Source organism: Vulpes vulpes, chromosome 14 (genome assembly GCF_048418805.1).
Source record: "Vulpes vulpes isolate BD-2025 chromosome 14, VulVul3, whole genome shotgun sequence".
Taxonomy (NCBI): domain Eukaryota; kingdom Metazoa; phylum Chordata; class Mammalia; order Carnivora; family Canidae; genus Vulpes; species Vulpes vulpes.
The window spans coordinates 86,595,055-86,619,352 of NC_132793.1; the positions used below are offsets into that span (position 1 = coordinate 86,595,055).

At 40.1% G+C, this 24,298-nt stretch overlaps 1 protein-coding gene across 8 annotated transcripts in view; it reads right to left on the reverse strand.

The window, feature by feature from the left end:
* The window catches only part of ENTREP2 (endosomal transmembrane epsin interactor 2), a 443,586-nt gene that overhangs the window by 85,400 nt on the left and 333,888 nt on the right, over positions 1-24,298 (reverse strand). The gene's annotated exons all lie outside the window — the stretch shown is intronic.

A 24,298-nucleotide genomic window follows, 5' to 3' on the forward strand; every position in this document is an offset into this window, starting at 1 on the left:
GGAATACACCCGACTTGCATTGTTGCCATTACCCAATGTGAAGAATACAAAGAATGGATTGTGTTTTCCAAAACTTGGCTAAAGCATCCCCTACAGTGAGGAGTCTCTTCTGTCCTCCCCAGTGGGATCCAGTACTCTGAGGCTCGAGTTCGTTGAGTCCCACATGCGAGCATCTCTCAGGGTACAATGCACACCACCCACTTACACCCCGGCAGAGTGAAAACTGCCCCAGGACGAGCACTGCCTTCTCCACCCCAGCTGGGCAGGGCCTGCATAACCAACTCTGCCCTGAATGCAGGGATGAAGAGTTAGTACACAAAAAAGGTAGATGCCAAGTGTCGTTTAGGCGAATTCAGTCAGATTTTAGAGGCTTCAAAGAGGTTTTGTATTAATTATGTTTTTTATGTGTTGCACTTTCTGATGCTCTGACATCTCGGATCTTATAGGTCCTGGAGAGACAGCTGTTCCTGGGCTAGCTAAGATTTGAAGAGTAAACAACTTGCTGGCGAATCTGCCTTTCATATGCAAAGCAGCCACTCCCTGGAGCCCACACCCCCAACCACCGGGCATCTATAGCTCATATTCCAGGCCAGTATCCCTCCTTTTCCTTTTTTTTTTTTTGTACATTTTTTTATTGGAGTTCGATTTGCCAACATATAGTATAACACCCAGTGCTCATCCCGTCAAGTGTCCCCCTCAGTGCCTATTACCCAGTCATCCCATGCTCCCGCCCACCTCCCCTTCCAGTATCCCTCCTGCCCTAGATTATCCTAAGGACCACCCCCAAGGCCCAGAGCCTGCTGACAGGTCAAGCTGGGGCTTGACTAGTTTTCATCTAGCACCATGAAGGTTCCCATTGGGCTTGTTCTGAGTGCCTCCAAGCTCATTAGAATTTAAATTTCCACCTTTACACTGAGAGAGCCTTTCTGGTCCCTACACTGCTTTCATTATGACATTTTACACCATCAAAGGACCTTGGCAGTTACAGACAGATCAATGTTTCCAAATTCCACTTTTCATATAATTGAAGTACATTAGAACAAAGACACGTGGTCCAGGAAAAGCACTTGTGCTGCTGCTGAAGGCAAAGAGCTGAAACATTCTTGGTTTTTAATTGTGCTTTGGAACAAGCATCAAAGGGACATGAAACAATATTAAAAAATATTATTTTAGATGGCTTTTAAGATGTTGAGGAATGTTCCCTCTATCCCTACACTCTGAAGAGTTTTGATCAGGAATGAATGCTGAATTTTGTCAAATGCTTTCTCTGCATCTATTGAGAGGATCATATGGTTCTTGGCTTTTCTCTTGCTGATATTATAAATCACATTGATTGTTTTACGAGTGTTGAACCAGCCTTGTGTCCCAGGAATAAATCCTACTTGGTCATGGTGAATAATTTTCTTAATGTATTGTTGGATCCTATTGGCTAGTATCTTGTTGAGAATTTTTGCATCTGTGTTCATCAGGGATATTGGTCTATAATTCTCCTTTTTGGTGGGGTCTTTGTCTGGTTTTGGAATTAAGGTGATGCTGGCCTCAAAGAACGAATTTGGAAGTAAGTACTCCATCTCTTTCTATCTTTCCAAACAGCTTTAGTAGAATAGGTATGGTTTCTTCTTTAAACATTTGATAGAATTCCCCTGGGAAGCCATCCCGCCCTGGACTTTTGTGTCTTGGGAGGTTTTTGATGACTGCTTCAATTTCCTCCCTGGTTATTGGCCTATTCAGGTTTTCTATTTCTTCCAGTTCCAGTTTTGGTAGTTTGTGGTTTTCCAGAAATGTATCCATTTCTTCTAGATTGCCTAGTTTATTGGCGTATAGCTGTTCATAATATGTTTTTAAAATCGTTTGTATTTCCTTGGTGTTGGTAGTGATCTCTCCTTTCTCATTCATGATTTTATTAATTTGAGTCTTCTCTCTCTTCTTTTTAATAAGGCTGGCTAATGGTTTGTCTATCTTATTAATTCTTTCAAAGAACCAACTCCTGGTTTTGTTTATCTGTTCCACAGTTCTACTGGTCTCTATTTCATTGAGTTCTGCTCAAATCTTTATTAACTCTCTTCTTCTACTGGGTGTAGGATCTATTTTTTTTTTTCTCTAGCTCCTTTTTCTCTTCTCCTTAAAAAGGTTAGCTTTTGTATTTGAGTTCTTTGCAGTTTTTGGATAGCTGCTTGTATTGCAATGTACTTCCCCCTCAGGACTCCTTTTCCTGTATCCCAAAGATTTTGAACGGTTGGTTGTATCTTCATTCTCATTGGTTTCTGTGAATCTTTTTAATTCTTCCTTAATTTCCTTGTTGACCCTTTCATCTTTTAGCAGGATGGTCCTTAACCTCCATGTATTTGAAATCCTTCCAAACTTCTTCTTGTGATTTAGTTCTAATTTCAAAGCATTATGGTCTGAGAATACGCAGGGGACGATCCCAATCTTTTCGTACCAGTTAAGACCTGATTTGTGACCCAGTATGTGGTCTATTCTGGAGAAAGTTCCATGTGCACTTGAGGGGAATGTGTATTCAGTTGCGTTTGGATGTAAAGTTCTGCAGTTATCTGTGAAATCCATCTGGTCCAGTGTATCATTTAAAGCTCTCATTTCTTTGGAGATGTGGTTAGAATACCTATCGATCGTAGAAAGCACTACATTGAAGTCACCAAGTATAAGTGTATTATTATCTAAGTATGTCTTAACTTTTGTTATTAATTGATTGATATATTTGGCAGCTCCCACATTCTCAATGGGGAAGCACTGGGAGCCTTTCCCCTAAGATTAGGAACAAGACAGGGATGTCCACTCTCACCACTGCTATTCAACACAGTTCTAGAAGTCCTAGCCTCAGCAATCAGGCAACAAAAAGAAATAAAAGACATTCAAATCAGCAAAGAAGAAGTCAAACTCTCCCTCTTCGCTGATGACATGATACTCTACATAGAAAACCCAAAAGACTCCACCCCAAGATTGCTAAAACTCACACAGCAATTTGGCAGTGTGGCAGGATACAAAATCAATGCCCAGAAGTCAGTGGCATTTCTATACACTAACAATGAGACTGAAGAAAGAGAAATTAAGGAGTCAATTCCATTTACAATTGCACCCAAAAGCATAAGATACCTAGGAATAAACCTAACCAAAGAGGTAAAGGATCTATACCCTAAGAACTACAGAACACTTCTGAAAGAAATTGAGGAAGACACAAAGAGATGGAAAAATATTCCATGCTCCTGGATTGGCAGAATTAATATTGTGAAAATGTCAATGTTACCCAGGGCAATTTACACATTTAATGCAATACTTATCAAAATACCATGGACTTTTTTCAGAGAGTTGGAACAAATTATATTAAGATTTGTGTGGAATCAGAAAAGACCCCGAATAGCCAGGGGAATATTAAAAAAGAAAACCATAGCTGGGGGCATCACAATGCCAGATTTCAGGTTGTACTACAAAGCTGTGGTCATTAAGACAGTGTGGTACTGGCACAAAAACAGATACATAGATCAGTGGAACAGAATAGAGAATCCAGAAGTGGACCCCCAACTTTATGGTCTACTAATATTCGACAAAGGAGGAAAGACTATCCACTGGAAAAAAGACAGTCTCTTCAATAAATGGTGCTGGGAACTTGGACATCCACATGCAGAAGAACGAAACTAGACCACTCTCTTACACCACACACAAATATAAACTCAAAATGGATGAAAGATCTAAATGTGAGACAAGATTCCATCAAAATCCTAGAGGAGAACACAGGCAACACCCTTTTTGAACTTGGCCACAGTAACTTCTTGCAAGATACATCCATGAAGGCAAGAGAAACAAAAGCAAAAATGAACTATTGGGACTTCATCAAGATAAGAAACTTTTGCACAGCAAAAGAAACAGTCAACAAAACTCAAAGACAACCTACAGAATGGGAGAAGATATTTGCAAATGACGTATCAGATAAAGGGCTAGTATCCAAGATCTATAAAGAACTTATTAAACTCAACAGCAAAGAAACCAACAATCCAATCATGAAATGGGCAAAAGACATGAAGAGAAATCTCACAGAGGAAGACATAGACATGGCCAACACGCACATGAGAAGATGCTCTGCATCACTTGCCATCAGGGAAATACAAATCAAAACCACAATGAGATACCACCTCACACCAGTGAGAATGGGGAAAATTCACAAGGCAGGAAACAACAAATGTTGGAGAGGATGTGGAGAAAGGGGAAACCTCTTGCACTGTTGGTGGGAATGTGAACTGGTGCAGCCACTCTGGAAAACTGTGTGGAGGTTCCTCAAAGAGTTAAAAATAGATCTGCCCTACGACCCAGCCATTGCACTGCTGGGGATTTACCCCAGAGATACAGATGCAGTGAAACGCCGGGACACCTGCACCCCGATGTTTCTAGCAGCAATGTCCACAATAGGCAAACTGTGGAAGGAGCCTCGGTGTCCATTGAAAGATGAATGGATAAAGAAGATGTGGTGTATGTATACAATGGAGTATTACTCAGCCATTAGAAACGACAAATACCCACCATTTGCTTTGACGTGGATGGAACTAGAGGGTATTATGCTGAGTGAAGTAAGTCAATCGGAGAAGGACTAACATTATATGGTCTCATTCATTTGGGGAATATAAAAAATAGTTAAAGGGAATAAAGGGGAAAGGAGAAAAAATGAGTAGGAAATATCAGAAAGGGAGACAGAACATGAGAGACTCCAAACTGGGAAACGAACTAGGGGTGGTGGAAGGGGAGGTGGGCAAGGCGTGGGGGTGACTGGGTGACGGGCACTGAGGGGGCCACTTGATGGGATGAGCACTGGGTGTTATTCTATATGTTGGCAAATTCAACACCAATAAAATAAATTTATAAAAAAAATATTCTTTCATAAACTCAAAGCTGATGAGAATCTAGGGTGTTTTTTTTTTATTTGAATGAGTGTGTTTGTGTGTGTGCACACGTGTATATGTGTATAAAACATTTCAGGAAAAAGTTATCTGATTCCAGAAAATAGTACCTTTATTGTAGCCTGCATCAGATTGTTAAAAGGAAAATCACAGACCCCAAGTGGCACTACTTAGATGAAAGCCCCAAGTCAGTACACCAGGGCTTCATAGCTAACCTAACTGCAGGTTCAACATCCCCAAGGAATGGAGTCTTACCCAGTCATTTGGGGAATTTTCTGGTCAGTGTCAATGAGGTAATTGTCACAGGGCCCTCTCCATCTCCCAAAGGAAGAGGAGGTTGTGGAGGCCGAGAAAACTAAGGCCATTCCACCTCAAGTTCAATGTTAGCACAAGTACAGCCATCTCAGGCCCCTGTGAATAAGAGCTGAAGTTTACCCTACTTCAGTTACGGGAAAAACCGCAAACTCCAGCATCATCTTGCCAGAGGAACTAGGATGACAAGTCCTATTCAAAATGCATCAGAGTGCTCATATGGGAACAAGGAAGATGGAAGACCTCATACGACATGCAAAGATCACTTTTAAAGACTCTTGAGCAAAGATTGAGCAGATTGTGGCAAGCTGCTACGCATGCCAATTAACTAATGCCACTGCCCAAGGATCTAACCCAGGTACCTGGCTCCAGGGGGACCGCCCAGGAGCCTACTGGGAAGTGGATTTCACTGAGGTAAAAGCTGGAAAATATGGATACAGGTATTTACTACTGTTTGTAGATATTTTTTCAGGGTGGACAGAGGCATTTCCCACCAAACATGAAACAGCACAGATCATGACCAGGAAACTGCTAGAAGACATCTTACCAAGGTATGGTTTTCCTGTTAAGATTGGATCAGACAATAGCCCAGGATTTGTCTCTAAGGTAACACAGGGAGTGGCACTAGTATTTGGGGCAGATTAGAAATTACATTGTGCATATAGGCCCCAGAGCTCAGAACAAGGTAGAGAGGATGAACAGAACATTAAAGGAGACCTTAACTAAAATAGCCCTGGAGACTGGCGGGGACTGGGTGACTCTCCTCCCCTTCGCCCTATATAGGGTGAGGAACTCCTCATATAAGATGGGTCTGACTCCCTATGAGATCATGTTCAGTCTTTCTCCACCTATTATCCCCAGTTTAAAACCTGAGGTGCTTGCTGAATTTGATGATCACCAACTCCTTTTCTCCCTCCAAATGTTACAACGAACCCATGAACAGGCATGGCCTAAGCTACCCCGGGACCCCCATCGATAATGGCCAGGTGACTGGGTGTACGTGCAGAGATACCAACACCAGACACTTCAGCCTCACTGGAAGGGACCCTACATCGTGATCCTGACCACTCCCACCACTCTCAAGGTCGACGGGATTACTCCCTGGGTCCACTACACACACGTCCGGCCAGCTGACCCACACACCATTCTCAAGGACTTTGTTCCAGAACTCCCTAGTCTGAGGTTGTCCTTCAAAACAGAAGGGGATTAGACTTAGTCTTCTTATAACAAGGGGGTTTAGGTGCTGCCTTAAACGAGGAATGTTGATCTATGGCAAAAGTCAGAGAAGGTTTGGCTAGACGTAAATGGGAATGAGAACAGCAACAAGGTTGGTTCGAATCCTGGTTTAATCATTCCTCCCTGGCTCACTCTGAGACCAACCTGGACCTTAGGTTCCTCTGAGAGGGGGAAATGTGGAGGCCGAGAAAATTAAGGCCATTCCACCTCAAGTTCGGCGTTAGCACAAGTACAGCCATCTCAGGCCCCAGTGAATAAGAGCTGAACTTTACCCTACTTCAGTTACAGGAAAAACCGCAGAACGCCCTTCAGAGTCCCATATCAGAATGAGAACAGAGCTTAATGCCCTTGAAAGCCCCATATCGGAATAAAAACAGAGCTTAAGAAATTCCTCCATCCCTTCTGAAAATCCCCTAGACCAGCCCATAAAAACCCAGCTGAAACCCATCTCAGGGTCCAAGTCCCTGCTCCGCTGTGTCGGGTATACTTGGACCCAAGCTCGAGCTTGTTAATAAACCCTCGTGTGCTTGCATCGGTGTCGGCTCCTCAGTGGTTTCTCGGATTTTCAATCTTGGGCACAACAGAGGTACTCTGCCCGATAAGAGCCCCTGCTTTTCCCCCTAAGAAAGGGAAAGTGGCCACCCCTCCAACAGTCCTTTCTTTTCTTATTAACTCCTTCCCCCACCCTCCTTCCTATAAAAACCTTTCCTTTAGTACAACTCAGGGCTCTTCCCCTCTACCTGCCTGATGACTCAAGAATCACGTAACAAAACCAATTAGATATTCAAATGTACTCAGTTGGATTTTGTTTGTTTGTTTTAACAATATAAATCATACAACTAAGCCTTATAACCTTTCCTGACCTTTCAAGAGAAAAAACAAAACAAACCTCCTTGTTATTTAAACATAAGCTCTGCTACCTTTATTTCAGTTTTTGTGTGATTATATTCTGGATATTCAAATTTTTCATCACATGTTCCATCCTGATGAGACACAGACTCTAAGGGAGTGTGAGAATTGGAAGGTGCCAACTGCAACTTTCCTACCAGGTAGCAGTTATCAAATGAGAACACCAAGCCAGACTCACTGTCCTCTTTGAAGGTTATCTTCGTAGGACATGGCAACAATTTCTTCGGTCTTGCAGATTTTTATAAGACCTTTGTGTTCAAATGGCACTTTCAAGGATGGCGCAAGTTGGAAGGCTATGAACGTTTTGCATCGGCCCCGTTGGGAAGAGGAAAACAAAGACTGCTCTTCTTGAGATGGTCTCATCAGGTGAGTAGTGTGGAACTAGTTGGACACAGAGATTCTTCTTCTGGAAGCCTTGGGTTAATTGTGCAGACTTGCCATTTTAGTCCAGACTCTGAAATTTCATTAGTTCACACTGTAATCAAAGCAGAGCTCCACGTGGCTGGTAGAAATGGTGAAAGGGCTGGAACAATTGTGCTGGCTAACAGGAAAATGAGGAGCATTTAGAGCTTCTCTTCCAGAGAGACCCAGACAAGAATGTTCGCAGCAGCCGTGTTTGGAATAACAGAAAAAATTACAAAGAGGCTAAATGAAGTTCTTTGGTCAAATGAACTCAGGAATCATGTTTTAAAGAATTAAATGGGACTCCTCTATGCATAACTTCTCAGAGTTTTAATAATCAAAAGCGTGTACTATTCCCTGTTCCCAAGCAGAGACAACTGCACACTGAGTTGACCACATCCCTCCCCTCCTTCTCTCCTCACCCCATTTCTTTACTTAGTCCTTCTTTTTAAAAGAACATCCATTCACATCTCAGTGACTCATGCTCCGGAGTGGCTGCGGGGGGGCCTGTTTTCCCCTCCACACTCCACCCTTGCTTTAGGGGGGGCAAGTACAAGGGCCACCAGCTCCTTCCTGCTCCTCCTATTTGGAATCACTGTTTACAGACACAGTCACCCTCTGGGCAATGGACAGTGATTTCTTTTTCTTTTCTTTCTTTCTTTTTTTTTTTTTTTTTTTACTTTCTTTCATTCTTGTGGGAACTCACCTAGTGCTTAAGGGTAATGTTGGGGAACTTCACGTAAAAATCTTATTTTCTAGCTTTTCTTGAAAAGTTCCCAGTTCCAGGCTCATTCAGTGTTTGGTGGGAGCTGGTCCCTCAAGATAAAGCTCCAGGCTTCAAAGCTCCAGTGAGTTTGTACCCGGCTTCACCCTCAACAGACCATGAGTCTCTCTTTTCTCCTCTCTGCCAAGCGAAGTCCCCTTCTCCACTTGCCTTTTCTCTTCTACAATGTGGACTCCCCTTCCCACCATCATATCTGCCCCCACTTTGTCCTTTATAAGTTTGTTCCTATTATAACCCTCTAGTGACATATTAGTGGGGTTCTGGAAGAAGCAGACACAAGCCCACCAGCTGAATAAACTGTATGCAGTTGGGTGCTCTGACTATGCCAGCTACCGTTTTTTTTTTTAATTTTATTTATTTATTCATGAGAGACAGAGAGAGAGAGAGAGAGAGAGAGAGAGAGAGAGAGGCAGAGACACAGGCAGAGGGAGAAGCAGGCTCCATGCAGGGAGCCTGACATGGGACTCGATCTCGGGTCTCCAGGATCACGCCCTGGGCCGAAGGTGGCACTAAACCGCTGAGCCACCTGGGCTGCCCCCAACTACCTTGAGAAAGAGCTAGTTTTAATCACCATTTTTTCCCCTCTAGAGCCCACACTTATAGTAGATATTAAAAGCCTGCAAAATATGACACTGGACCAGTAGGCCAGGAGGTGGAGAGGGTAGAAGGGTCCCCTGAGAAGCTGGACCTGCAGCTCCTGGACCTCCATCTCCATCCCTGGGCCCTGCCGCTGGCCTCATTCATCCACACCCTGTACATCTCAGCAGAATAAAGACCCTTCTCCAGAGAAGGCACATCTGACAGAGGACCAGGGAGGGTGAAGAAGTACCAAAATGGATTAAGTAAAGTCTGAAGCTGCCCACTTGGGCTGCCTTCCTCAAACACAGACAGCCCTAACTGTAGGCTCAGAGAACAGAAATGCCCGTGTCTGAGAAAAATCACTCATGTATGCTGACATGTGGGCATCTCCTAAGCAGCACTAGCTGTTATATCAGGGTCCACACTGTTAGGATAGACCATGGCCAACCTTCAATCCCTTGTTACATTTCCATGAACTGTGGGAGACAGGGCAGTTAACCAATCCCACCTACAGCTTACATGGATCTAGGTACAAGGATGAGGAAATGTCACCTAACAGGTGGCAGGAGACTGGAGAGGCAGGAAAACAGTCACAAAGTACCCCAGCCACAAAGTTACAGAAGCAAAACCACTAGAGGACAGTATAGTGATCTTATTTAGAGGTAGGTATCAAGTCCAGTGGAGAGAAGTCTCAGGGTCTGAGCACTACAAGGGCCATGGGACACACAGCAGGGGGTACAGTGTAAGTTCAGGGAGTCTCTCTCCACTCATAGGATTCCCGTGGCATGGCCTCCTTCCTGCTCTTTAAACTCATCCCATTACCCTTAGGACCTCATCCCTGCTGCACCCACTCCTCAAACCTGTTCCTTAAACTCCTCCTCTGTTCCTCATAGGGCTTCCATGCATTGCTCAGGCCCAGATCATGTGTCACATGCTTGGAGTAGCACAGGGCTGCCTCCTCACACCTCCCTTCCTGGTTTCTCTTATAGCACTTTCTGTTGTCAGAAACTTCCCTGTCCACTTCCTTCCAGCCTTTTGTTGATGTGTCATCCCCCTGTCCTCTTAGAAGGAATGCTGCACACGGGGAAGGTGCAGAGCCAGGACTCGTCTGTCTTGTCACTGATCCAACCTCAGCACCCAGAAAGTGTCAGACACGTGGCTCTGCCTCTGTAAAAACAAACTGATCCAATGACTGAAAGAGTCAGTGAATGTACACAGGACAGGTAAATATTTGTATGGAACCACTGCTGGCATACTTCAAACATAACAATTTTTATTTTGCTGAGAATGTTTTCTTTGCTAGAAAACTTTGCAGTTTGGAATCAACTTTGAAACTGTTGCTTTAGCCAGGATAATGGTAAATGCACACGAAGACAAGTTAAAGCAGAATTATGTTGCTACAAGGGGAATGATTCTGTGTAATCATGACAAACCAAAAGAGCCATCAAGTGCTAAATTTCTTGTGAAGTGGAGAGAGGCCACGGCTACTCTTGACTCCTGATTAGCAGAATGAAAGCTACATCTTTTGGCCACAGAGGAAACTGAAGGACCTGGGGACCAACAAGACCTCGAGAGTGGCTGTGGACTTTCAGCAAGTTTCCCTTCATCTTTAAAGCCAGCCATTTCCATGAGCCTCAGCCTCAGACCCAATCCTGTCGTAATTTATTATTCATCACGATGAAGCTAAATCAGGGTTGCCCTGGTTACTGAGGGGCTCTTCTGAGGGCTGTGGCTACATAATTGGCGTTGGCTTGGTTACTGGATGATTTCAATTTTGAGACTGGAGTGGTGGTAATAAATGCAGTTACGAGCCACAAGAAAAAACTCTAAAAGGCTCTGGAAAGCATGAGACCACCACAAAATTAAGGTCGTCATCCACAAAATGTGCCACTGAGGGTCTCATCCTGTGGCCCTGAGAAACCCACTGACAAAGCAGAAAATAACCGGCTCATAAAAATTATAGATGACTTTTTAAAAACAGTAACAGACTGAATCATGAAACTATTCATTTGATTATTTTGGCTAAGTGAACCAGCTATCACACACAGGAGGCGAGGTTTGCTGTGAAGATCCTGCTCAGACCAGCACTCAGCAAATGTTTCCTGAGCTCTTGTCATGGCCTTGTGTTGGATCCCAAGAGAATAAAGAGTTCTGGGGAGCAGCAGTGTGGAGGACTGACTAGAGGGAAGGTAGACTAACAGAGTTTCCAAAAAGAAAGACAGTAATACCTTGACCAGCCAGGAAAAGGACTGGAAGGTCAGAATTCATGAGGGGTCCTTTCTCAGAAGCCCAGTACCTTCATATCTCTGATATCAGGCTGAGAATAAGGGAGAAGGGTCACTAGCCTGTAGAAATCCTAACTGTGTTTGTGAGCATCTGGGGATCAGCCTCCTTTCTTTGGAACTTGGTCTCTAAGATGGAGCTAACCTGGGGCAGATGCAAGGCAGTAGAAGTAAAGGAGTGGCATATTTAAGGTGAGAGGGTCTGAGATGTTGCCTCTCACACCTACACTCATAAGGGAGACCTGGGGCATGCCTGGGTGGCTCAGTTGGTTAAGCATCTTACTCTCGGTTTCAGCTCAGGTCATGATCTCAGGTCATGAGTCATGTCGGGCTCACGCTGAGCATGAAGACTGCTTGAGATTCTCTCTCTCCCTTTACGTCTCCCTCTGCCTCCCCCCCCCCCCCCCCGCTCACACACTATAAATAATAAGTAAATAAAATCCTAAAAATAAAAAGAGACAAGTGGGGACATGAGGGATCCCAGAATTCCTTTGTGTCCCAAGTGGTCCTGAGAAGAGATGGGAGAATCCCAAGCAGGTAAGTCTTGAGCTGAGACCCTGGTAAGGACCTCGGACACGCCTAGCAGATGCCAGCACAGACTTTTCAGCTGGATCTGCCATGGGTTATCATCTATGCACCAGCAAGAGCTCGGAGGACACAAAGGACAGGAACCACTATGTCCACCACTCCCACTGTTGTGATGCTAAATCTGCTCCCCCTATACCTGGACAGCACCAGGGACCAAAAAGGAGGAGATGAAGAGGGAAGAAGTGCTGAAGAGCTGAATGTCTTCTGGGAAGAGAGTTAATCTTGGAGGAGAGACTGTTTTAAACTGATAGAGACTAAATTACTTTGCAGTGAGATAAGAGTCAAATTTATTTTTCCAATCAGTAGATACATGCCAAGTCGAGATGCATTACAGAAAAGGAGGAAAACACTTTACAGTTCTGAGGCATAATGAAAATTTAAATACATCACATACAATACAAGTTAATAGGAAGGAGACCAAAATGCTTTCATAAATACAAATAAATAGGCTAAACTTACAGATAAGGAAAAAAACGTGAAAATATTAAGCTAAGTGAAATAAGCCAGAAACAAAAAGATAAATATTGTATGATTTAATATGAGGTACCCAGAGTAGACAAAACTTCAGAGATAAAAAGTAGAATAAAATGGTGGCCAGATGCTGCTGGGAGAAGGGAACAGGAGTTAGTGTTTAATGCGCACAGAGTTTCTATTCAGGAGGATAAAAAAATTCTGGAGATGGATGGTGGTGATGTTGCACAACAATGTGAATGCACGTGATGTCACTGAGTTACACAAGTAAAAGTAATTAAAATGGTAAATTTTATGCTATGTTTATTTTACCAAAATAGAAAAAAAAAAAAAAGGGACGGGCAGCTGAGTAGCTCAGTGGTTAAGCATCTGCCTTTTGCTCAGGTCATGATACCAAGGTCCTGGGATCAAGTCCCACATGGGGCTCCCAGCAGGGAGTCTGCTTCTCCTCTGCCTATGTCTCTGCCTCTCTCTGTGTGTCTCTCATGAATAAATAAATAAAATCTTAAAAAAAAAAGAAAAGAAAAAGGAGAAATAAGATTCTCACCTTTATAAGCAGATTAATTTAACATTTAGTTATTAACTCATAAGTGCAATGAACAAGAAAAGCAAGATGCATAAATTAGCAACATCATGGGTAAAACTTTGCATATGGTGGAACAATAGATAAAAATATACAAAATGAAAAAAATATATAAAATGCTATAAATATTTATAAAAGAATATTATAAATTGTTTATATTCATGACTTAAAAAATGATTAAAAGCCCAAATAGATCACAAATATGAAAAAAATACAAAAATTGACAAATAACTATCCTTCAAGTATCACCACTCTCAGACAGCTTGGGGAACTGGTTATTTGGCAAGAGCAACAAAACTGCCAAATCTCTAACAAGGAAAAAGATAAAATACACATATTGACAATATCATAAATGAAAAGGGAGATATCACTACAGATCCTACATACATTAAAGTAATGATTGGGGAATAATATGAATTCTACATATATAAATTTAACAATTCAAATGAAAAGATTCAATTTCTTGAAAAACACAACCACAACTCAACTGATATGAAATAGATAATCTTAATAGCTTTATTACTATTAAGGGAATTAAATTTATCATTTTAAATCTTCCCAAAAAGAAGTCTCTAGGCCTAGATGGACTCACTGAAAAATTCTGTGAAACAATTTAAGAAAAATTAACAACAATTCTATACAATGTCTTCCAGAAAAGAGAAGGGAGAACTTTGCAACTCATTTTATGGGGTCATTATTACCCTGCTACCAAATTCAGACAACAAGAAAAACAAAACAGACCAATATTTCTCATGAACTTAAATGCAAAATATCCTCAATGAAACATTAGCAGACTAAATCCAAAAAATTTATGAGAATTATTATATACCATGTCCAAGAAATATTTATTCTATGTATGTAAAACTGATTAGATTAGAAAATCAATGTAATCCACCTTATCAACAGACTAAATAGAAAAATCATGTGATATTGATAACAAAAAAACATTTAAAAAACCCAACACCTATTCATTTAAAAACCTGTTAGCAGGCTAGGCATAGAAAGAAATGATCTCATCCTGAAACACACACACACACACACACATACACACACACACACACACACGAAAAAAATGTATACAAAAACCCTATAGCTAAAATCACATTACTGGTGGAAGGTTGAATGCTTTCCCCCTCTAAGGTTGTGAATGAAGCAAATATATCCATCTTTACTACGTTTATTCAATATAATACTAGAAAGTCAGGGCACCTGGGTGGCTCAGTGGTTGAGCATCTGCCTTTGGTCCAGGTCATGGTCCTGGGGTCCTGGGATTGAGTCCTGTGTCTCTTATAAATAAATAAATATTTTAAAAAATACTAGAAATTCTAGCCAGTGCAAACAGGCAAGAAGGATAAAAGGCATACAAATTGGGAGCAAATACCAGGGAATCTATCAAAAAAATCTCCTAGAACTAAAAAAATGAATTCAGCAAGGCCACAGAATACAAAATCAACACATAAAAATCAATCACATTCTTTAAAAAAAAAAGATTTTATTTATTTATTCATGAGAGAGACAGAGAGAGAGAGAGAGGCAGAGACATAGACAGAGGGAGAAGCAGCCTCCATGCAGGGAGCTTGATGTGGGACTTGATCCTGGGACTCCAGGATCATGCCCTGAGCCAAAGGCAGACGCTTAACCACTGAGCCACTCAGGCGTCCCCAATCATATTTCTATACAGTAACAATAAACATGCAAAACTTAAATTAAAAACCAATGTCAGATGCATTTACTATCAATCCAAAGAGAGCAAAATATTTAAATATACATTTAACAAATATGTAGAGGATCTGTATGCTGAAAATAATGCTATCATGAAAAAAATTTTTAAAAGATGTAAATAAGTGGAGAGATATACCATGTTCACAGACTGGGAGACTCAACACAGAAATATGTCAATTCTCTCCAAACTACTATATAAAATTAATATAATTCCTACTAAAACCTCACCAGTAATTTTTGGAGACAGAGACAAGCACATTCTAAAATTTACATGTAAATCACAGCTTTTGGAATAGCTAAAATAATCTTGACAAAAAAGAATAAGGTGGGAAGAATCACTCTACCAAATGTTAAAGCTGACTCTATAGCTACAGTAACCAAGACAATGTGGTAGTGGAAGATAGTGTGCCCAGTGACACATAGATCAATGAGACAGAACAAAAAACACAGAAATAAACCCACACAAATACTCTTAACTAATTTTTTACATAGGTGCAAAAGCAATTTGGTGGAGGAAGGATAGCCTTTTCAATAAATGGTCTGGAGCAATCAACAATCAATCACAGGAAAATAATAAACCTGAACTAAACTTCGTACTTTATACAAAAATTGATTCAAATGGGACAATTTTAATTTTATTTTTTTAAAATTTTTTATTGGAGTTCAATTTCCAACATATACCGTAACACCCAGTGCTCATTCCATCAAGTGCTGCCCTCAGTGCCTGTCACCAAACACCCCCATCACCTCCCCACCTCGCCTTCCACCACCCCTAGTTTGTTTCCCAGTTAGGAGTCTCTCATGTTCTGTCTCCCTTTCTGATATTTCCTACTCATTTTTTCTCCTTTCCCCTTTATTCCCTTTCACTATTTTTTATATTCCCCAAATGAATGAGACCATATGTTAGTCCTTCTCCGATTGACTTACTTCACTCAGCATAATACCCTCCAGTTCCATCCACATCAAAGCAAATGGTGGGTATTTGTCGTTTCTAATGGCTGAGTAATATTCCATTGTAGACATAAACCACATCTTCTTTATCCAGTCATCTTTCGATGGACACCGAGGCTCCTTCCACAGTTTGCCTATTGTGGACATTGCTGCTAGAAACATCGGGGTGCAGGTGTCCCGGCGTTTCACTGCATCTGTATCTCTGGGGTAAATCCCCAGCAGTGCAATGGCTGGGTCGTAGGGCAGGTCTATTTTTAACTCTTTGAGGAACCTCCACACAGTTTTCCAGAGTGGCTGCACCAGTTCACCTTCCCAACAGTGCAAAAGGGTTCCCCTTTCTCCACATCCTCTCCAACTTTTGTTGTTTCCTGCCTTGTGAATTTTCCCCATTCTCACTGGTGTGAGGTGGTATCTCATTGTGGTTTTGATTTGTATTTCCCTGATGGCAAGTGATGCAGAGCATTTTCTCATGTGTGTGTTGGCCATGTCTATGTCTTCCTCTGTGAGATTTCTCTTCATGTCTTTTGCCCATTTCATGATTGGATTGTTGGTTTCTTTGCTGTTGAGTTTAATAAGTTCTTTATAGATCTTGCATACTAGCCCTTTATCTGATACGTCATTTGCAAATATCTTCTCCCATTCTGTAGGTTGTCTTTTAGTTTTGTTGACTGTTTCTTTTGCTGTGCAAAAGTCTCTTATCTTGATGAAGTCCCAATAGTTCATTTTTGCTTTTGTTTCTCTTGCCTTCATGGATGTATCTTGCAAGAAGTTACTGTGGCCAAGTTCAAAAAGGGTGTTGCCGGTGTTCTCCTTTAGGATTTTGATGGAATCTTGTCTCACATTTAGATCTTTCATCCATTTTGAGTTTATATTTGTGTGTGGTATAAGAGAGTGGTCTAGTTTCATTCTTCTGCATGTGGATGTCCAAGTTCCCAGCACCATTTATTGAAGAGACTGTCTTTTTTCCAGTGGATAGTCTTTCCTCCTTTGTCGAATATTAGTTGACCATAAAGTTGGGGGTCCACTTCTGGATTCTCTATTCTGTTCCATTGATGTATGTGTCTGTTTTTGTGCCAGTACCACACTGTCTTGATGACCACAGCTTTGTAGTACAACCTGAAATCTGGCATTGTGATGCCCCCAGCTATGATTTTCTTTTTTAATATTCCCCTGGCTATTCGGGGTCTTTTCTGATTCCACACAAATCTTAAGATGATTTGTTCCAACTCTGAAGAAAGTCCATGGTATTTTGATAGGGATTGCATTAAATGTGTAAATTGCCCTGGGTAGCATTGACATTTTCACAATAGTAATTCTTCCAATCCATGAGCATGGAATATTTTTCCATCTGTTTGTGACTTCCTCAATTTCTTTCAGAAGTGTTCTGTAGTTTTTAGGGTTTAACGTGTAAAACTACAGAACATTAAGGAAAGACATTGGGGAAAAGTGTTCATACTTGACACCAAAACTATCATTTCTGAAAGGAAAAGAATAACAACTGGACCTCGTCAAAATTAAAAACTTTTGTTCTCTGAAGAGTTTGAAGAGCAAGGCTATAGACTGGGAGAAAACATTGGCAAGCTACATATTTGGCAAAGGACTAGTATCTACAGTATAGGAGGAAATTTCAAAATTCAATAGTAAAACACAAAGAAACCAATTAGAAAGTGGACAAAACACATGAATATCCATTTCACTAAACCACATATAGGGAGGTCAGTGAAGCCCATGAAAAGATGTTCAACATCATTAACCATCAAGGCAATGAAAAATAAGATGACAACATATCACTATATACTTACAAAAATGACTAAAAGCAAAGACAATGTGGAGAGATTTGATCACTCATACATTTTTAATGGGAATATAAAATTATACAGCCACCCTGGAAAACAATTTGGTAGTTTCTTATAAAACTAAACATATAATTATCATATGGTACATCAATCGCATCTTAGATATTCATCCCAGAGAAATGAAAATTTATGATAGCACAAAAACCAGTACATGAATGTTCATAATAGCCAAAATCTGGAGTTAGCCCAGATGTCCTTCAACAGATAATGGTTCAACAGTCATATATATGGAATATATATGACTGTTCAGTACTATGGAATACTACTGAACAGTTACAAGGAATAGACAGTATAACATGGATGAATCTCCACAGAATTGTGCTGAATGAAAAAACCCAATTCCACAGAATTACATACTATCATTTCATTTATATAATATTTTGGAAATGACAGAATTTTAGAAATAGTGGAAAGATTAGTGGCTACTAGGATGGGGTGGAAAGGAAGTAGGTATGGTTATAAAAAGACTAGCATGGGGAATCCTATGGTGTTGAAATATGTGGTTCAGTATCTTGATTGTGGTGTGGATATACAAATGTATACAGGTGACAAAATTGCATAAAACTTAACACACATACTCTAATACTCAAACAAACAGAAAAATGAATACAAGTAAAAATGGGGAAATCTGAATAAGATGAATTAATTGTATTAATGTCAATATTGTGGTTGTGATATTGTTACCATTGGGGGAAATCGGAAGAAGTGTACAAACAATCTCTATTATTTCTAACAACTCCATATGAATCTACAAATTTCTTAGTAAAAATTTCAATGGAAAAAATCATAACCCTCTTCGGGGGGGGGTGGTTTCTATTTAGAAACAGGGCATTTGTAGATGACATTTATATAGATGCTCACTGTGGAGTAGCATTAAATACAAAATAAGTCTTTGTACCCATTTTCACAGGGTTCTTGAGATTTTTCAGATCTAATAGCTATAGGGAGTAAAAACAAAGGATTTGTGGTTATTCTGTTTTATAGAAGTTATCTGATCAACACAGATAGACCTATTCTCCTTGCCCATTTCTAAAATGAGAGGATTAACATAGACAATGTCTAAATTTCATTACTTCTGTATAATTCTATGTGTTCATTCTACTCCAATTTCCAATTTACTCATTTACATGAAAAGTATTAATGTAGAAAAAAGAAACAAGGGGAAATTGCTTTGTAATTTGCTCCTTTCTCCACGCTAGCATGTATTATTTTGCTCTAAGTCTGAATGCATTTTTAAATCCTTAACAATCAGGTCTACACTTTAAACCAAAACATTTCATTTCTTTTCCTATTCCCCCCAAAACTGCTTTATAACAATTTATAAGATGACTGGGTCAGGGATGGAATGAAAATGTGGGTAACTGCATAACCCTTTTTGAAGTATAAACTTCTACAAAGACAGTGGATTGCAGATGTAATTATAAACTGTAAAAATAATTTGGTACCCAAAGAAAGTAAATTTGGGTCTGATCTATTGTATTGAATTAACCATTTCACTTCTTCTTCATGTTAGCCATGAGCAATCAAGAGCTGAGAGATTAAACAGTTTAAATAAAGGTCTAGATGGTTTTTCTAAGTGCCTTAAAATACATAAGAAAGAATAACACAGAGGCAGATGCATATGCAAAAAAAGGCATAACCACTGTGACAATGCTCACATTGTCACATCAAATAGCATCAAATACAAAAATAGCATCAAATACAAAATATGTCTATGATACAACATCTCAGGGATAGCGGATGATTAAACTCTTGCTCCTGACTAGACATAATGTTGCAGTAAGGTGCAGTACACTTTGATATTTATTCATTGAAGAAAAGATCTTCTTTGTTTTCATCACTAATTCATTAACTATTTTTTCCTCCCACTCTTCCCTCCTCAGGGTGGCTCCATTGGTTAAACATCTGCCTTCGGCTCAGGTTATGATCTCAAGGTCCTGGGATCGAGCCTCCCACATTAAGCTTCCTGCTCAGTGGGGCAGTCTGCTTCTCCTCTCCCTCTGCCCCTCTCCCCCCAACTCATGCTCTCTCCCTTTCTCTCAAGTAAATAAGTAAAATCTTAAAAAGAAAAATCAGTAGTGAAACGATCTGCACCTGTGTGACTCTTGGTGGTAGTTTATGCTCTTCACTTGTTATAGGTCTATTCAGACTGTCTACTTCTTAAGTCAATTTAGGTAGTTTGTTGTTTCTAAAATTTGTCCATTTCACCTGTTAGCTGATTTGTTGATATATAATTGCTCATAGTATTCCTTTATAATTATTATTATGTGATAAGCTTGGCAGTTCCCCTGACCCCTCTTTCATTTCTGATTCTTTTCTATTCCCCACCCCCATCAAGTTATCTAAAAGTTTGCCAACTTTGTTCATCTTTTCAGAGAACAAACATTGGTTTTGTTGATCTCTCCTATAGTTTTTTCTTTTTCTTTTTTTTAAAGATTTTATTTATTTATTCATGAGAGACACACAGAGAGAGAGGCAGAGACACAGGCAGAGGGAGAAGCAGGCTCCATGCAAGGAGCCTGATGTGGGACTCAATCCCGGGTTTCCAGGATCACACCCTGGGCCACAAGGGGCGCCAAAACACTGTGCCACTGGGGCTGCCCCCCCTATAGTTTTTTCAATCTCTTTTTCATAAATTTCTGCTCCTTACTTCAGCTCACTTTAGGTTTAGCTTTTCCTTCTTTTTCCAGTGTTTTAATATGTAAAATTAGGTGTATTGATTTGGTACCTTTCTTTCCAGTGTAAGCATTTAAAACTATAAATTTCCCTCTAAGCACTGCTTTAGCTGCACTCTCTAAGTTTTGGTATGTTATTTATTAATTTCCATTCACCTCAAGGTATTTTCTGATTTCCCTATTGATTCTTTTCTTGCACCCAATTATTAAGGAGTGTTACTTAATTTCCACATCTTTGTGAGTTTTCTTTTTTCTTTTTGGACTATTGGTTTCTTTTTTTTTTTTTTAATTTTTATTTATTTATGATAGTCACAGAGAGATAGAGAGAGAGGCAGAGACACAGGCAGAGGGAGAAGCAGGCTCCATGCACCGGGAGCCCGACGTGGGATTCGATCCCGGGTCTCCAGGATCGCGCCCTGGGCCAAAGGCAGGCGCCAAACCGCTGCGCCACCCAGGGATCCCAAGGACTATTGGTTTCTAATTTCATTCCATTGTAGTCAGAGAACATACTTTGTATTATTCTGTCCTTTTAAATTTATTTAGTTTATGGTCTAGTATATGGTCTATCCTGGAGAATGTTCCATGTGCAACTTAGAAGAATATAGAGTCCATTGTTGTCAGGTAGAGTGTTCTATAAATATCTGTAAGGTCTATACTGTCATTTAAATTTTCTACTTCCTTATTGATCTTCAGTTTAGTTGTCCTATCCATCATTGAAAGGGTGTTATTGAAGCTTCCAACGGTTATTGTTAAATCGACTGTTTCTCCTTTCATTATGTCAGTTTATGCTTCATATATTTCAGTGTTCTGTTATTTGGCACATATGTATTTACAATTGTCATATTTTCCTTTTGTGTAGACATTTTAATCATTATAAATTCCCCCTCTTATCTATAGCAATTTTTGACTTGCTGTTTCTTGCAAAATTCATTATCCATTTTTATTATTCAAATAAATCAGTTTATGAATATGTGCTTGTTTGGCATTTTTGTATAAATTAATCAATATGGTGAAAGAGAAATAAAGGCTTTTGGAACTTTACCTGAAATGAGCAACTTCTTTGCTGAATCATATAATTATTTTTGGATAGGGGAAGAATATGTCCTCAACTTTTTGTGCTATATTCAATGTAGTGGCTATAGACACAACACATTTTTATATTTAATCTGCACCATTAACATTTTTTCCACTACTTTCTTAAATCTATATCCAGAGTTGATGAATTATACTCCATGGGCCACATCCAGCCCACTGCATGGTTTAATAAAGTTTTATCACAATATAGGCATGCCCAGTCGTTGACTTAAAGTCTATGACTGATGTGGTGCTACAGTGGTAGAGTTGAATAGTTGCAATAGACACCATCTGTTCCACAAAGCCTGAAATATTTACTATTCGGCCTTTTACAGAAAAACAAAACAAAACAGAAACAAAAATTAAAAAACTTATACCTGATACAGAAAATCAGCAAACTAATAAATAAAGCCCTGATTCTTAGTCTTTGCTGATTTCCAAAATGTACCTTACTTAAATTAGCACTAAAGTGCTAAATAAAATTTGCAAGAACTGAGATGGACTGATAATCTTTCTGTATCTGATATATTATAATTATGACTTTAAAACTATAACAGATGGGATCCCTGGGTGGCGCAGCGGTTTGGCGCCTGCCTTTGGCCCAGGGCGCGATCCTGGAGACCCGGGATCGAATCCCACGTCAGGCTCCCGGTGCATGGAGCCTGCTTCTCCCTCTGCCTGTATCTCTGCGCCTCTCTCTCTCTCTGTGACTATCATAAATAAATAAAAAAAAATTAAAAAAAAAATAAAACTATAACAGAAAAAGATAAAACACAAGGATGTTTAACATTCTAAATAAAGGTTCCAAGAAAGAGAATTCAATGTTATAGTGAAAGCTACATGATTTAAAATAATCTACTCCCACCATGGCCAGTTTCCAGCTACCAACAGGACATCAGTGAAAGCAGAATTGTGAGGAGAAGCACAATAGTACACATATGATGGTTAATTTTACACATCAACTTGAGGTGCCTGGATTATTTCTGGGTCTGTAAGGGTATTTCTGGATAGGATTAGCATGGGAATCAGTGATTCAGTAAACTGCCCTCCCCAAAGTTTGTGGACATCATCCAATCCACTGAAGGCCTAAATAGAACAAAAACTGGAAGAAGGAGGAATTCGTCTCTTTTTTCCTGCCTCGTTGGTGTTGTTGTAATTGTTGTTTTGACAGATTTTATTTATTTGATAGAGACAGAAAATGTGTAAGCAGGGGGAGTAGCAAAAGGAGAGGGAGAAGCAGGGTCCCCAATCCCAGGACCCCAGGACCATGACATGAGCCGAAGGCAGACACTCAACCAACTGAGCCACCCAGGCGCCCCTTTCCTGCCTCATTGTTGAGCTGGGACATCTTATCTCATCTTCTCTGGTCCTTGGACTGGGGTTTACACTATAGGCTCCCCTGCTTCTTAGGTCTTTGGAGTCCAGCATGCAGACAGTAGATCATGGGACTTCTCAGCCTCCACAACCATGTAAGCCAATTCCTCATAACAAATCTCTTCATATATAATAAATTCCACATATGTGTTTTTATGTAGTGACTATAGACACTTTCTGTATGTGTATATATGTTGACTCTTTAACAATGCAGAGGTTACAGGTACCGATCACCTACATGGTTGGAAATCTGCATGTAACTTTAGACTCCCCAAAAACTTAACTACTAATAGCTTACTATTGACTAAAACATTTACCAGTAACATGAACAGTCAATTTACACATATTATGTATGTTATGTGTGTTATATACTGTATTCTTATAATAAAGTAAGACAGAAAAAAGAAAAATGTTATCATGAAAGTTTTAAGGAAGAGAAAATCCATTTACAGTATAGTACTGTATTGGAAAAAAAATCCATGGAGTGGACCCATGCAGTTCAAACCTGTGCTCTCTGAGGGTCAGCTCTCTTACTGATTCTGTTTCTCTGGAGAAACCTGACTATTAATATAACACATAATACAGTATTTCTACCATAAGGATATAATAGATGTAAATAACCTCAAGATCATGGAAACAAGAGTGTATTTGTTTTTTAAAAAGTAAGTGGTGAGTTTGAATATATATTATTTTTGGGTTTTTTTAAAGATTTTATTTGTTCATGAGAGACACAGAGAGAAGGCAGAGACATAGGCAGAGGGAGAAGCAGACTCCTCACAGGGAGCCCAGTGTGGGACTTGATCCCAGGACTCCAGGATCACACCCTGAGCCAAAGGCAGACACTCAACCGCTGAGCCATCCAGGTGTCCCTATTTTTGTTTTTAATAGAATGTATTTAATTGTAATTTATAGAAGTTAATTTTTAATAATGGCTATAACTAGATCACAAAATCTGATAATTTAATAAGCCATTCTCCCAAATCGATACAAGTCTGTTCCAGCACACCCTTTCATCAGTAGCTACTTCTGCACATAAATGAAGGTAACAGTTCCTAACAAAATCGTAATCCCTTCTGCATCCCTTAAATGGACTTGGAAATAAAGGTAAGGCGGAAGTTTTAATTCCCAAGTACATCATGCCTTCCTCCTTTACTACCAAATGCTTTTCTTTCATCACCTGCTCTCCTGGGTACTTTGAAATATTCTTTGCTCATTACTTTTAGGAAAAGAGGCTGTACTCTGGCTTCACCTACCAGAAATCATGCACCATACCTAGGAGGTACTCATAGGGGAGAGGCTGAAATAAAGCTCTCCAAACAAAAATACAAACAAACAAGAAAAGAAGAAGGTAGTGATCTGCTTCCCATCAAAACACTTGCCCAGGTGTCATATCTCCTGAGGCCACTTTTTATTTTGTTCTTGCAGTTACAGGTACATAACAGAAAACCTGAGCAGACACTAGAGATGTCCAATTAGTGTGCAGATAACAGGCACAGCAGGATCAGGGACAGCCAGGCTCTCCAGCTGACAAGGATATATTCGCACTGTCCCTGGAGTGTGATGAATCTAATTAAAAAGGACTTAGGGTCAGAAAAA